The sequence below is a fragment of the Electrophorus electricus genome, chromosome 14 (genome assembly GCF_041902795.1).
Source record: "Electrophorus electricus isolate QZ-2024a chromosome 14, ASM4190279v1, whole genome shotgun sequence".
NCBI lineage: Eukaryota > Metazoa > Chordata > Actinopteri > Gymnotiformes > Gymnotidae > Electrophorus > Electrophorus electricus.
This window is the reverse complement of record NC_137510.1, coordinates 18,304,416-18,320,510: the sequence shown is the minus strand read 5'-3', so window position 1 is coordinate 18,320,510 and position 16,095 is coordinate 18,304,416.

Genomic DNA, 16,095 nt, shown 5'->3' with positions numbered 1-16,095 from the left:
TGCAGTCTACTCCTTTTATGCATTTGAATGTGATTATCCTCTGCCTGACCCCTTGTGGACCCTCAGGTCATGTTACGTCCCACCACTCAAACCTCTTAATTTCTTACATTTTCTCATTTGCACGCCATGTGAACAGTAGACATCAAGCCATTCACCAGCAAGCCAAATGCTTATTTACCACACGTGATTAATTTGCCTCTTTCACACAACAATCATTCCATAGAGCCTCTATCAGGAGTACAGAGCATGAAGTATCAAAAACAGTTTATTTTAACACTCAAATACGGAAATATTCCTTAACAGATGGTAATTGTAGGGCTTTAATGGCTAATCTGACAGATTAACGGATGGCAAAGAACTCGCGTTCACCTTTCCTTGCTCTGTTTCTTCATGTCTAAAATTAGATGATTTGTTTTTATTTGAGTAATCTCATTTATCAGGCTGCCATGTTCACAAATGTGTCTGTGAGAGCTCATGCTCTTTTGAGTGTCTGGTACCTCCCGTACTCCAATCTAGTGATGGACGACCCTGCTCAAGCCTCTAGATTTAAATGGCTCTCTGTAAATTCTGCTTAAGACCATATTCATCTTAGCTCTTATGAGGTGGGAGGGTGGATGTGTGTCTCATTCATGGCTGCAGTGTTTATAACAACTGGGTTTGAGGGAGGAAGACAGCTTGTTCAAGTGGAAGGAACTGGACTGTGGCTGTGGTACGGCAGACAGTGTGCCCATATTGCAGGAAGTTAACTCATCTACCCTGGATGACACAGGCAGCCCCTCTGCTGTGTATACACACGAGCAGTGATCAGGAGGAGCCGTACATATCACTGGGTCACCTGCAGTTCTTAGTAGGTTGTAGTAGTTCCATTATATTAATTTATTAGGTGAATGCAGTAGTATCAGTGGAATGCCATGAGGTGTGTTTATGATAACTAGAGCTACATTTAAACAGTGTCTGAGTTTTCCCAGCAGAATAAAGCTCTTTGCTGCAAAGCTGTGATTGTCCAGGAATACTTCCAAAGCATAAACACAGCTTCAGACCACTGTTGTCACGTCTTCAAGTGCTTTGTGACACTTCTGGTGTGGAATGAATGGTAACTTCTTAACTTCTCAACAACTGTCTGTGAAAATGCTAGCTATGAAAGGGGCCTGGAGACAGCACTTTGCCAAAGTGCTGTAATTACAATGAAGAGCATTTGTGCCTCTGGCAGAACGTATAGTCAGAAACTTTATTTTCATTCCAACCAACAAGAACACTGTTGTCACATTGTTCCATATACACTGAACTTGTTTTAGTGGCTTCATCCTACAGTATAGAAAGAGTCAGCACTTCCAAGTCAAATTCCCAATACCTGGTATAATACAAAAGAAATGACTTTAACATTTAAAAGTCATTGTATTGATCACACAGAAATGTGCAGATAAATAATGGCATAATCCCAATGTGTAATAAAAAAATAAGGACAAAAAAATCTTTACCCCATGAACTGAATTATATAAACAGGCATGAAATAATTCAGAAAACAACAAGGAGGAGACATTGTTTTGAATTGTGCTGTACCAGCCATTAATTCCTGTGACAAATCTGTCTGACTTGAACTAATCAATATGTGGCTAAATAGGCTGAATAAAGAGCAGGCTGAAGATTAGACATGTTCCACTCAAGGCTGAAGGGAGTGCCAAATTAGTGTCGCCATGGTAGCCTCTTTATATATTTTAAGAGGCTGTTGCCAAAGTTGAAGACATCAAACTATAAGTTCAATATAATAAGCAAGATATCTGTAGAGTAGCATTTATTGTATTCCTCTGTGGTTGCATGTGTGTCTTTGTCAATGCAAATGTATAGTCTACATATGTATACAGTGTTACCATTGGAAATAAACAATGTTATCCCATTTAGATAAGAGGAAAAATGGACTGTTTAATGATGCTGCTTTGTAAACACTGACACTGTGTCCATACTTGTCTGTGCATAGACACTATGTATTCCATGTTATCTGCCTTATGTCTTTAAGAATGTCAAGGCAAGCAGTTTTTGAAGTGATTTATGAGCTTGGCCATCAAGAAGTACAAAATAAGACACATTGTTACGTTTTGCTGAGCATCTATTCTCTCTTTTCCGCTGTCTCTCCCTACAGAAGTGGGTGTTGTCTGATGCTTTGTTTTAACAACAGGATTCATCAGGGATGGGGCAAATGGATACTGACCAGAGGACCAAGAAAAACAGCTGATAAGTTCCAGGCATACATGGTTCCCTCCACATATATACACACAAACACACACCCACCCAGACATATTCACATAACTCTGAGCTGTCAGGCATCCATGTTGCTAAAGCACAAATTTTGGTATACATGAATTTATGAAACCAAGCACAGACACCTACTATGGTGTTTATCAGTAAGAGTCACTCCCTGTTTTGAGCTTGTATTCCTGCTCTCTTCAGCTATAAAAACCCCCCACAAGTGCACTCTCTGCACCATCGTGAAAAGCACTGCCCCCCCCTTCTTGTCTCTATTTCAAAAGCTTTTCAAACAAGATGCAATTATTCTCAATCAGCCTGCTTGTTCCTGGCTTGCCAGGGACACAGGGGAGGGAAACAATGTTGTAATTAACCTACCTGACAGAACTGGACAGGGACCGCGTGCTCCTCCTAAACTAGGTCTAGGTGCACTTGTGTTTGAAACCATGGTCTGAGCCATAGGAAACCAGTTCAGAAGTTTACCGAGACTCAGTCTTCCACACTGACACCAGCTTCATCACACAGCCACTGAAGTGGGATTTTCATTCTATTGTTTTCCTTTCGTTTCTTCAGAGCCTTTCATTGGCCCTTCCACTTACAGTCACAAATTCCACAAACTGCCTTTCTTCTCTCAACAAAAGGGCAAATAACCTCTTGTCATTCTCCATACCGACAGCTGAATGTGCGTCTGATTATGTTACGGCCTGAACCGTCTTCACTGAGACAATGCACAGACTCCACCTTTCCCTCTCATCCCTGCTGCTAGGTGTCGTATAGACATGCTAAATGTCTTCCAAACAACAGTGTTAATGGATGAAAAGGCAACTGGCAACAGTTTCTCAAAGAATCGAGAGGAAACTTAAATCATTGCAGGGAATGGCTTGTACAGTCATCTCTGGCCTACATGCTATAAAGTGTAATGATTTAGCGGTAAAGCTGGACTGACCTTTTAGTTTCCACTTTAGCACAAGAAGCTTAACATGAATAAATCCATATGGACGTTTTGAGTCCAGAATACATTATGGTTTGTTTAAGTTAACCTTCAGTGACCCTCTTGGGGACTGGTTAGTCTCAGACTCCCTCAGCTCAAAGTCTTACTCCAAATACATTTATAGTCTCTTGTTATCCTCAGATAATTCCCTTGAAGTATATAGGCCCATAATGTATGCTTTCCAACACCCTACTGTAGCAGTTTACTGCCAATGGTTGATTTTGCTCATTCATTTTTAAGCATTTTTAAATTTTCTGATTTTCTTCAAGGATTTCCAGTTGAAATAAACATGAAAATCGGTCAGATTTCAACATGAGATAACATTTCATATTAGCTTTTGATCTTACTTTTCTCTGACCTCTGCATGAGTTAGCAGGGAAATGCGAAGTTACCAAGCATTCGCTTATCTCATGAAACATTCCTCATGGTTGGTGTGATAGCAGAGATGCACACAGTGTCTCTGTGTCTCTGTGTGAATGTCAGGTGGAAGAGGAAATGACAAGACCATTTCCTGTGTTTTGAAGAAGGCATGTGATTGTATGCTGAGGGGTGATAGGTACACATAGGTGCAATGACATTATCACCATGGGAGATGAGGGGAGGAAGTAGATGACAAGTCTTTAAATAAATAGTGAACTTCATATGCCCTCTCTGCTGGACATGAAGCCCCTGCCTGCCGTTTCAGCCTCATTAATTAGAACCAAAAAGGCAGCATGAAACCTACTGGACAAAGAGTGCTGTTTCGCTGTGTGATGTTGTGATGTTTCAAACTGCGGCTGGTTCTCTAGTACAAAAAAGAAAATGTGGGCTGCATAATCACTGAATGTATTGGAACAACAGATACAGCGGTTGTTTTTTCACTGTATTTATTGTGGTCGTGTTAACCTCTGAATTGATGTTAGGCAGCAGCGATAGCTCTGTGCAGGCACGAGGCACATGAATGGGGACTGGGTCTGCGTCACACACATGCACCCGCTGACATCCACCATTGTTTTCTCAGTGGCTGATATATGAACGGAAATAGTAATGAATAAACAGTGCAATTACCCCAGCATGGTGTCTGCCTTCTTTCTTAATGAACACCAAACTCTATAGTCTGTGCACTATCCATCAAACCTCTTTGGCACATACAACCCCTTCCCTGCCAAACACACACATATACACACACAATGTCAAAGACCTCACATTAATACACAGGACAGATACCAAATCAATGTGTGTGTGACCGTCTTCCTGGCCCACTGTTTAAACTGCCCTTATTTATCTTTCCTGGTTCTTAGATACTTATAATCTGTGCCTAGAAATCTCATTCTGTCCTGTCCTGTTTCAATTCTCCATGCATTAATAACCAACAGTGGTTACTAATTCCATAATATTTACTGAAGCATTGCAGCTATTGTTTAGACTAGGGTAATTTCACCTGCTTTATTCCTGCTGCTATTCCTGTTTCTAGCCTGCTATATATATCTTGCATATCATATAATTGTATCATGTAATTGTATATACAGTGAAATAGTACATAGAAATTTTATATATAGCAAAATAGCACAGATAATAATACCTCTACCTCTTCTACTTCAATTCTTCAGAAGCTTGCTGACATATAGCCACCTCATGCTGTGTGCTTTTCAAGTGTCAAGGATGCCACCCGTGATGTAGATCGTCGGTGTGATTACTGGGCCCTGTGTTACTGAAGTTCTTTAGAGTGCTGAAGGAGATAGGAGATCTCAGCCGATCTCCTATCCCCCTCCTTTGCACTGCTGCTTTGGGGGGGCTCGGGCAGAAGTGGGTCATGGGAAGACCTCGGGTTTGCTCTCAATTTCAGATGCTTTCATTACTCTGACCTTTGACACACTCCTACGTAGCCTCCCCCACGTCTCTATCTCACCTGCCACTGTCGATTACCCTGAGCTCGGTCCTGGCTGGGGCAAAAGAGCTGAGGCTTCTGTTCATGCCATGCTGAGAGGAGACGCTCCTCTCCTGCACCTATCATCTCTCACCCCTCCAACTCATTTCCTGCCAGGGTGAGACAGGCAGGTGTGATACAGCATGCCATGGACTCCGGGCTGCTGCAGACTCCGGGCTGCTGCAGCCTCGTTATTGCTCACCTCGCTGCATGTCTGTGAAGTTGTACTGAGCCTGATGGTTTTATGGCGTGATACTTGCATGAGATGCACGGGCGGATTACTCTGGAGCCAAACAGACTCTTTAGAAATGTCTCTGCAGGTCACGATAAAAATCATCAAAGTGAACTCTACCAAATGGGAGTATGTCTCGCCCTGCATCCAAGGTACACAGAGATAAACCATCTGCTTCTCATTTTTAATGTTGAACATGGCATTTGTAAATTTAATGGAAGTGACTGGTTCTGGAAATTAGTGGATAAATTTAGCTGCGGCTAAGCTTGTGCAGTATTCATGGGAATTGCACGGGTGCCAGACAATGACAATTCACAAGCTCTTTTGTTTACTTAACAGACAAATTAAAGTTTCCAATATTACAAATGATGTTTTCTCAGGCTCTGAATATTTAGTAGCTTGCAACCAGAAGCCTGGCACTGATAGGAGTATTGATAAGGAGTGTTCCATTCTTGTAACATAAGCTTCTTTGTCACTTGGTCACTATGAATCATGAATTTTGTGGTGTTAGTTGGAGACCTGCAGGAACCAAGCTTGAGATTTGCTTGCTTTAGGAAACAGCCTGAATTAGTAGTTAAGTTTGATCAATAAAGCATCCCTAGACTTTAACAGATTTATACATGTTGTAAAATCACAGAAAGGATGGGTTTCTAAACAATGTTAAAACAGACTTCATATGGCAGATGAAAGGTCATGTATGTCTGGACCTTATTAAATGTGATTCTAAATAGGGAGCAGAAACAGAGACAGAGGGAGGGAGGGAGAGTCTCTGGCCTCTAGGCCACTGGCGTTGTTGGAAAGTGGAACCATATGCACTTCAAGTCAGTTGCGAACAAATACGGTCACTTCCCACTCTGTCAGAGCTGACAGAGTTGAACTGTTTTGTGTGGACAGTCTTTCCAGACAGGGGTTGAACGCTTCACTGCATGTGCCGTTTAGAGTACTTTAAAGAGAAATGATGAATATGAGTTTTGGATAGTGGGCATGAGTCTTTATGTTTACCCTGGATTTTGGCTCATTTGAAAGACAAGGCAGGCTTATAAAAGCGTCAGAATCAGAATTCTTATGACTTTGTTGGACATGTATCTTGTCCAGTGTGTCATTAACTGTTCAGTTTGTGAGAGTCAAACGGTGTACTTTCCGATCAAACATCCCAGTTCAGCATTTTAATGGGTCAGTCTAAAATTCCAAACGTTGGGATTTTTTACAAATCCAGCAGTACCTGGAATTTTTACAAATCCAGCAGTACCTGACAGTCACAAAGGAAGGCAATTGTTACCATCTGACACTTAGAGCAGCAGCCTTAGAGAAGGGACTGAAAACAATTAATCATTAAGGAAACAAAGTAAGTAAGAAAATCCCTTGTCTTATCAAAAGCCAGACACATGCAGCTCTGGCATGCCCACTCTTGCAGACCGTGTTTTAAGGTCCTCAGTTTAAACTCAGAACCCGTGCCCCTTGGTGCTGTGCTTCACGTTGCCTGATGAAGACAACCCTGCTGTCATGCTCTCAGCCCAGAATCCTGATGTTATAGTGGACGCTATGGAGGAGTTTGCCCTGAAGTGTTCTTTTAGTTCACACCACACTTCTCCTCTCCTCACCTGACTCTCATATTTGAGAGTCTACACTACAGATTAAATGTCATACCACAAAGAAAACCCATCTGTGAGTGACAAAATGAAAGCACATTAAAACAAATTGCATTCTGTCAGCAGTGTAAAAGCCCTGCACATACCCACTGTCTCATTTATTTTTTCATTATTTATTTGTATATTTATAATTTATTTATGCATGCCCTAAGCAGTGCATCACCCTCTAATTAGAAGGACTGCATAACATTGTTAGGGTGAGGAGATGCAGTTTGGAGATGTTGTTAAGGTCTGGATGACATTAGAGTGTGGTGATGCTGTCTTCCCCTAATGCACTTTGTGGTAATGAGGAGATATAGGGTTGATACTATCTCATTTTTCTGGGAAGGTGCAGGAGGCTGGTGGAGATGGGAAGGCTCTGTTTCACATGCACTCTCTTATCATGCCCCACAGGTGAACCTGGGAAAAGAAGAGCGCCTGAAACACTTTCATTTTCATTGGACAAAAGGAGTGGCTAGAACAGAGGAAGTAAAGGATTTTAGATGGCAAAAGTCAAAGCTATGTGTGTTGATTGTAAAGTGTCCTTGTGTTCTGAAACAGGTGCTATATAAGTGCAACTTCATTCATTCATGCATTCGAATCACTTGCCAAAGCTCTTTGCTTGCCCCTTTCTACTTCCCATATGAAGCGGCTCAGTGGGGCCTTTCAGGCGTCTGACAACAAACCACATGCTCACGTATGGTGACCACAGTGCTAAGCTCAGCTAATGCATGTCCAACACAAACTGCACTGCTTTTGGCAGACCAACAGGCTTGTGGAGCATTACCAGAAGAGCCACGGTGGATATGTCATAAACAAGCTTGCTTAAGCTCTATTCGGTAAGGATTAGTTTTACATGAGGAGGTGGAAAAATGTGATTTTACTAAAGGATGCCAGTAAAATTTATGATCAATTCACACAGGATAAGAAATCTTGGCACAAGTGACTGAAATAGGAGTGGTTACGTGATTTATGCACTGCTATCACATGCGCAACGTGCTTAAATCCACAATCTATAATTCATTTAGCTACCTTAGAGTCAGTAATAGGTCACTGTAGAGGTTAACCCAGTGTCACACCCCCGAAAGGTGGTTGTCAGCTTGGAGGTAGGCAGGTGCTCATCTCACAAACATGCAGTGGCTTCTCACCTGCACCATCTTCCCGGCCCACCTGTCCCTATAGAAAATAAATGGCATCCCTTACATATTCTAATAGCTGCGTTTTGGGTAATGCAAAGCAGTGTCAATTTAGTTGTAGAGAATCCATAAGCACCCATGTCAGTGGCACCAAATCAAACTCCTCTCTCGATAAAGTGCAGCAGATTAACTGATAAGGGTGTTTCCCCTCCTCCTTCACCTGCACTTCTAATGCTTGACACTGTAACCACTGTACATGAGCTCAGAGCTGAGAGGACTGATGAATGCTAGCCTAATAAAAGGGAGCAGAACCTTGTTTGCAAAAAGCATTCTCTTGTCCTCCCTTATTATTATCCTCTTCATATATATATATATATATACACAGTCATTTATATGCTCTCCTACCCTGAGTTCTTCACACTGAATTTATTATAGTGCCACCACACTGCCACCTTTTCATAACGAAGGAGCTTTTCACTTTTTTTCCTTCATTATATCTCTCGCAGACCTCCATAAAAGATATCTAACATCATGTTCTGGCCTGATTAATCATGATGTAATGGGCCTCAGTCTAGAGAGGGCAAAGAGCTGTAACTTTGACCCAAGATAACTTTAAACACTCCAAGTAGGGCACAAGGCTGGTTTCAAAGTCTCTGACCTGTTTCCTATTCCTGAAACAGTGTATGCTGTGGGAGAGCTTCAAGGACATGCAGTCCCTGTGGCAAACCAGGTATATAAGGCTTGATTATGAAAATGAGTTTGTTTCAGATAGGCCTCTCTAACATGGTTACTAGATGACATGAGACTATTTTTGAAGTGTGATATGGTAGACAGGGATGCTGAGATGTATATCCCTTACAGGGTCTCTATGGCGTTTCATTTTATTTGACAGCTTATAACTAAAAACTGTTTTTGGATGCAAGTATGAATGTCTGTTTGACTATATTATTTTTATTGCTTCCTTTTACACGTTTCTAGGGCACTTCTCTGTGTCATCCCTCTCCCACTGCAGTAGCCTTTTGAGACTGAGGTGAGGACGAGAACGCTCACCTTTTATACTAAAATGTTGACTATATTTTCATTGAGGACTTGACGGTTAACAGACAGAACTACAATTCCCAGGGCTCTCTGCCGAGCATCAGTGTGAGATTAACAGTGAGGACTGAACATAAAAACACACAAACTCACTATGGCTACTCACTGTTTTTCTACGGTATAAATGGTCATTCTTTCTTATAGAGATATGTTGATTTTCCAGATGTAAATTAAGCCTAGGGTTGAGCTAAATGGGACTGTCATTGGAGACACTCCACTTATGATTTACCCTACAGCCTGAGGCTAGTTGCAGTTGTGTCCAGCCAAGCAATGGAATCGTATCTGAATGCGACAACAAAGTGTTTTATGAGGTGAAGTAGTTGGAGGGCTTGCAGCATTTTTCTTGTTTCTCAGAGGAATCAAGCAGCATTAGCTGCCTGTTTGGGATCCAGCTCTCACTCTTCTGTGGGCGCAGCAGATCCAAAGCATCTATGACCCTTGCTTGCTCATTGTAGTCATGGCCTCTGCTTCAGCTTGGGCCATGAGCTCATGTTTGGCCCTTAGGTTTGTACTGAGTTCTGCTTTCCCCTCTGACAGCCATGCACATCTGGAAAGAAAGAAAATCTCCTCTCTCTTCCTCAGGGGGAAAACAATGAGTTATTGTATCAGTTTAAATTAGTACTTCAAAAAACTTGTTGGCCCCTCGCTCTTTGCCCAAACTGTGTGACACACTGTGGTGTTTTATGACTCTTACCACATCTCTGCAGCTCCTCTGTGTTAATGTGCGGCCGCTCTACCTCCATGCCTCTGGTCACTCCTTCGTTGTTCTTTCATGGCCGTTCAGTCCTCACTCATCCCCTTAGCCTCCCTACATTCACTCAAAGCCCCTCTAGCATTCTGCTGCTCTCTCCTGGCACTATCAGCTGATCTGTCATCATTTTCCATTTTAGCCTCTCCCCTCTCATTCTCACAGCCCCTCTGTCTTAACCTCCTGTTGCTCTCTCCTGCCTTGAACAGCTGCCTTGTTCTCCCTCTTCCTCCCAAGCTCCTCGGATTCACTCTCACAGTCTTTCTTTCTTAACTCTCTGGTTCTCCACTGTTACTCTCCCAGCAGGTATCTCTGCATAGGAGAGACAAAAGCTCTTTGCATATTTAGGGATTCGTGAAGTTAAGGTGGAGCTGCAAAACTGAGGAGAAAGCATCAGCAGAGAGCTCCAGCTCGATCTGTTCGCCTGCTGTCTTTGAGCCATTGGCCAGCTTGCCCATCAATCCATCTATCATCAGGCACCGGTAGATTGAACAGCCAATGCGTGGGGAGGTGCGTGGCTCCTGTGAGGGCTTTGTTCCGCTACATTACGCTGCTCCTTATGAGATACATGCGTGATAGCAGGGCATTTATTAAAGGAGGGAGAAATGAAATGAAATGCACAACATTGTGTTCTGGGCCCCGTGCTGAGCCCCATCTATTACAGTCTCCCCCTCAGCTCCCACAGACCCCCCGTCTAACGGTGGAGCACAGCAGTGAGTTAATGGAGACAGACAAGTGCATATGCTGAAGACATGGGCATGATGTCACTTTTGGCGGCGCAGTGCATAAAGCAGTATTACGCTGATAAGTGTATGATATTGACAATGAGGCCAGAATCAAAAAGCTGTACCTCTTATGAGCTTTAATGACTCAGTGTGTAATTACTGACTCTCTCTCACACACACCAGATTGCCTTTGCAATTAAACAGGTGAGTCAGCTAGCAGCTCTGTCATTTGTGCATCATGAGAAACACGTATGTTTATGATATGTATATGACTCGAGGCGGGACACTGACTTGGCCTTTCAGTGGCATTCTGTTTCAGCACCGATGGAAATGAACGTGTTTCCCCCTTGTGGCTTGAGGCTTCCGCTGCGCTCTGAAGGTCAGCAGATATACACGGGATAATGTGCAGCTGTTGAGCAGGACTACCGCTCCCATGCCCTGCACTTGCTAATGCAAAGCGACAGGCAGATAGAGACGTGCACAGTCTCCAGAGGGGGCGGTGGGTGGTGGGAGGTGTGGGCAGGGCAGTGTGAGGACATGCCTCGCATCTCACTGGACTATGAAATGTGTGGCATCTGGTGCTTGGGCTGCTGTGTCTCAGCCGCTCTGCACTCACTGCCTCTGATGCCCAAAACCAATTCTACTGGAACCTTGTCGATATAATAGGATACATCTGGTCCTGTTTTGGCACTGTCTTCAGCACTGTCTTCTTTTGACAGAAAGGCACTCGTCCACACCAGTTGGGTCAGTCAGGAAAGGTGAAAGAAATAAAACAAAAAGCAATAAAATAAAAAGAAGATTTAGTCTGGTACCCCTGGCAAAGACACAAAATAAGACTAATAAATATGGCACAGTTACGAGAGAGCAAATGCTGTGCTGAAATAATTTATTTGATGAAGACTTTGTTACATTTGGTGAAGACTTTGTTACATTTGGTGAAGACTTTGTTACATTTGCCAGACATGAGCAGGCAGCTGTGTTCTGGTTTGTATCAAATATTCACCATGAATGTTAAGATCACACAAACCTGTCACTTTCCTTGCAAACCCCTATCGTGATTCAGCTCTGTGCATTTTAATATTTAGCTATTACTGAAGTATCAAATTGATGAATACATTTGTGCCCAGGAGGTATGCTCTTAAGGCATTGTTTTTCTTTCAATGATCAGGTCTGTTCATCTCTGCATCCCTTTAGCACCTGCTTATTTGAAACCATTATAGTCATAATGGAGTCCATTCATGGAGAATTCAGGACATCATCTGCATCACTCACCCCTACAGTGTTGAAAGAGTACCTCACAATTTGGCCTTACAACTCCCTATAAGGTAGCTAAGAAAGATGAACCAGCTCTCGCAACTGAGCCTTTGTTATATCTATGATTTTCTTTGTAAAAATGATCTAAAAATGTCTACTGTAAGTTACCATACTGGGAATGTTGCAGATAACAGGATAAAATTCATCCCCATCTACACCCCGAAGGCCACACACACACACACACACACACACACACACACACACACACACACACACACACACACACACACACATTTGTTGTGCTTTGATTGCCAGTGAATCGACTTCTATTTTTCTTGTGTTGTTGCTATGGCAATGAACTGAACTAAGCTTTGCTAATGCGGGTTCATGCAAAACTGATAGGCATGATTGCAGTCTTATGTTTTGTTATTCTTTTCATATTCTGGTCATTTTTTTAAATTTCCCAAAGATGCACTGTTTGGTGCACCTCTTGGGGACTAAGAACTCAATAGAAATTTCAATGTTGCAGTAATATGTAATAAAAGCCTCCTCTTACTACAATAGCAGGCATCATTTCTCCTAATACAAATGACTGCATGTTTTTTGTGACCTCAGGCTATTTCCTTGTTGATAATTGCTTTAAATGTACTGGAATTAAGCCATTTTTTGTCATGCATAACAACCTCACTTTAAAAAATCATTTAATTATTATAGTCAGTGAGAGTGTTTGGTAGGTTTTGTTTATAGCCCATTTATACGGGCCTTTTACCAGCTAAATATTACTACTTCCACTGGCTAAATTTGTGTGGTATTAGCAAAACTCATAAACACAACACTTTATTTGAAAGTAACTAGTGCATCATTAATCTTTCATAGCACCTATATTGCAGGTTCATATGTCATATATGGACATTCCTGAATCTTTATAGCGATAATAGCAAGTAAGGTTGTGTCAGGTTAGTTCTAGAGAGGACAACATTATGATCAACTAAACAAAAACAGGTATTTTAAAAACAGGTATTTTTAAAAACCTTACGTAATAACCTTTAAACTATTCAAAAGTATTACTAAATGAAGTTATACCAATTTGATAAACCAGTTTAATCTATAAGTGTGGTGTTTGTACAAAGCAGTTAAATGGAAATGATACACTGCAATCACTTTGTGTTGGTTTTCTTCCCTGGTCAGGCCATACATGTTCTCAGGCCTCTCCCTGTGAGTATTAATGACCACTTGATCGACTTCCCAAGCCTGACTCATCTTTCCCTGACTGTCCTTGCATCCGACCTCTTTTCTTTGTCTCTCACTTTTTTGTCACCGTGCCAACCAGAGTGACCTTCAAAGCCAGCAGCAAGGCACGCCCTCCCATTCTGTTAGCACAGCGAAACCCAGAGCGATCACAACAAAGGAAAACATCTCCACTGGAAAATATGACTGGTTCTGCATGTGGAGTGTACACATGGTCTGTGCTTATGCACTGTACCCAAACTCTGAGTTCTCTCTGTCTTGCAGACCCGCCTGCCACGCCTACTGGAGACTTGGCCCTGGCCTCTTCCATGATCAGCTGCTGAATTACGGCATCGTCTCCCATGGGCGTAGCAGATAGAGAGGCTGAGGAGCTCTGACAACAGGCTCCTGTGTGGAAGGAGTCGGGGGGGGGGGGGGGGGGCAGAGGCTGGAGTCATGTACACAGCCAGCAGGGGTGTCATCAGGGGCTGCTCAGGAAGCTGATTGAGTTTGAGTCATTAAAGGATTAGAATCATGGCGCTCAGGGACAGTCGAAGCTGCGAGGCAGAGATGAAGCGAACGCAAGGGCAGCTGTCTTCCTCTCATTTGTCATTATTGTGTATTTAACACTCCTTTCTCCTGTCTGGGCTTTTGTCAGCTCCATGGGAGTTTTATTGACCTAACTATAATCTGCTGCACCATCTTTCTTTCATGGTCAATGGAGTAGCATGCGTCAATGGTTTTACATGGTTGCTGTGTCATTTGAATTCAGTAGGTAACAGTACATTTTCAATTCAGACTGGCACTTTATGGCTAGCAGTAGTTCAGAGAAAGCAGCACAGGGTAATTTTAAGTCATATTGTGGACTCTTTTGTTGACCACTGAGAGCGCATGTTAGTTAGGCAGTGTGTGTGTGTGTGTGTGTGTGTGTGTGTGTCAGGGGGTTTGCGAGGTTGGGAAGATGATGTACTGATGAAATGTGTGAATGCTGAATTGTGTGAAACTGCAAACTCACTACATTCCTCATTTTGTTGGTCAGAATTATCTGTCACCAGATGTTCAGTGTGTGTGCTGCATGTGTCCGGCAAGCATAGGGCATACATTTCTATGTCTTGGCATGTCTGTGTCCAGACACGTGAATGGGGGCATGGGGGTGATTACTGTCATCACAGATTTATGCACCAATGCCCCAGAGCCTCTACTGAGATGTATTCATCCTCAGAGTAATGCACTCTGCTTGATGAGCCAAGGCCATGGGCCCAAGTGCTGATGAGATTGGTTTTTCAGAGAACTGCAACTAAAGAAACTCTCTATGGCTAACTGCTTCAGTCCCCTTTAATGAGCTCTTTCATTTTGGGCCTTTCCCAATGCTAGCCAAAGCTCTCAATATTGTGACAAAGTTACAATAGGTAATGTAAACAATCTCCAGCCTGTTGGTAACTCTTTGTTGGTATATGGGTAAGCAGATACTGGTGTGCATAAAACCACCTTTTCTAATCAGATCTGTATCTGACAGTATCTGTTTACAAAAAATAAATAAATCTGACATATTTACAATTTACAATTTTCACTGGGACATAAAGCTAATTACTTGGCAACACTTCCTTTGATGAGAAAAAAATGAGAGCCAAGTTCAGAACAGGAAGAGTAATTTCCTCACTGGGCATCAGCATCTCAGAGGAATACTTCATACTCACTACACTGGCAACAAGTGCCAGTTCAAATGAATGAGTGTCATTGTCATGCAAAAAGAGAATGCTGGTTTTAACCATTGCTCTGAAAAAGGTGGATATCTTCAGGAATGCACACTGGGTTAAAAGAACAGAGGATATCAGGGGAGTTTGATCAAATATTGGGCTGATATTCTACTGCTCATTAGGATTGTTTTTAAGACATGTACACTTGCAGAAAAAGGGTGAAAGCCACATGACTGATTTTATACCTCAGGATATCTGTGAGTTAATGCCTTTTATTATGTTATATAATACAGTACGCTTTTAAAGTGGATTGTTAATCTCAGTTTGCCCACTTTCATGCAATTCATACTCAACATGGAGCAGATATACTGCGTGTATATAATTACAACCACGTGGTTTAATTAGATTTATTATTTTTAAGCTCAAACCAATAATTATGAAACTTAAATGCACTAAAAAAATACTTAAAACAGTAGGTGACAAACAGACAACTTTCTGATTTATTCCATCACTGAGTCATGAAATACTGAGTGATTTCTGATGTATCAGAATTTCAGACAAGCTGACAAGAATCATCACTCCCACACAGACACAAGCACAAATGTGTTAGTTCTCTTTGCAGTCATCAAAGCCAGTATGGTGCTTGTGAATGTGGTGAAGGTGTTATTCAGCAGAGGGACTGACTCTTCTGATTAATTATCTCTCTTCCTGAAATTAACAATTAGTGAGTTCCCGACTAGGAGTAATCTCTGCATAAAGTTTTGTTGATGAGCAAGCCTGCAGAGACATGAGCCAATCAGAGTACTTCCCCATGATGGCCTATAAATGCTAAGCTCCGGCCTGTGTAGCTTGATTATGTTATTTGTGATTTCTGTAAGGATGTATCTAATGATGGATTCCTGTTAATGACTTCGTTTACAGTTCATGTGGAATGCAGCAATATTAAAAAGATGAGTTCCTGAGAGAAGTCATGCAGGAATAATAACCTCACATCTGACTAAATTATGTAGAATCCCCACCCATGCCCATGACAAAACACACACAAATAACAAATAATTCCATTTATCCCCCCTTATACCTCAAGTCCACTGATTATCAAATCATCCCATCATGAGCTTATTGGAATATTTTTACTTATCTCTATTGATCAACTTTTGAGTCTGTATAAAATATATGAAGTATAAACCATTTGACATGTGATGTTCAAATTGGGGT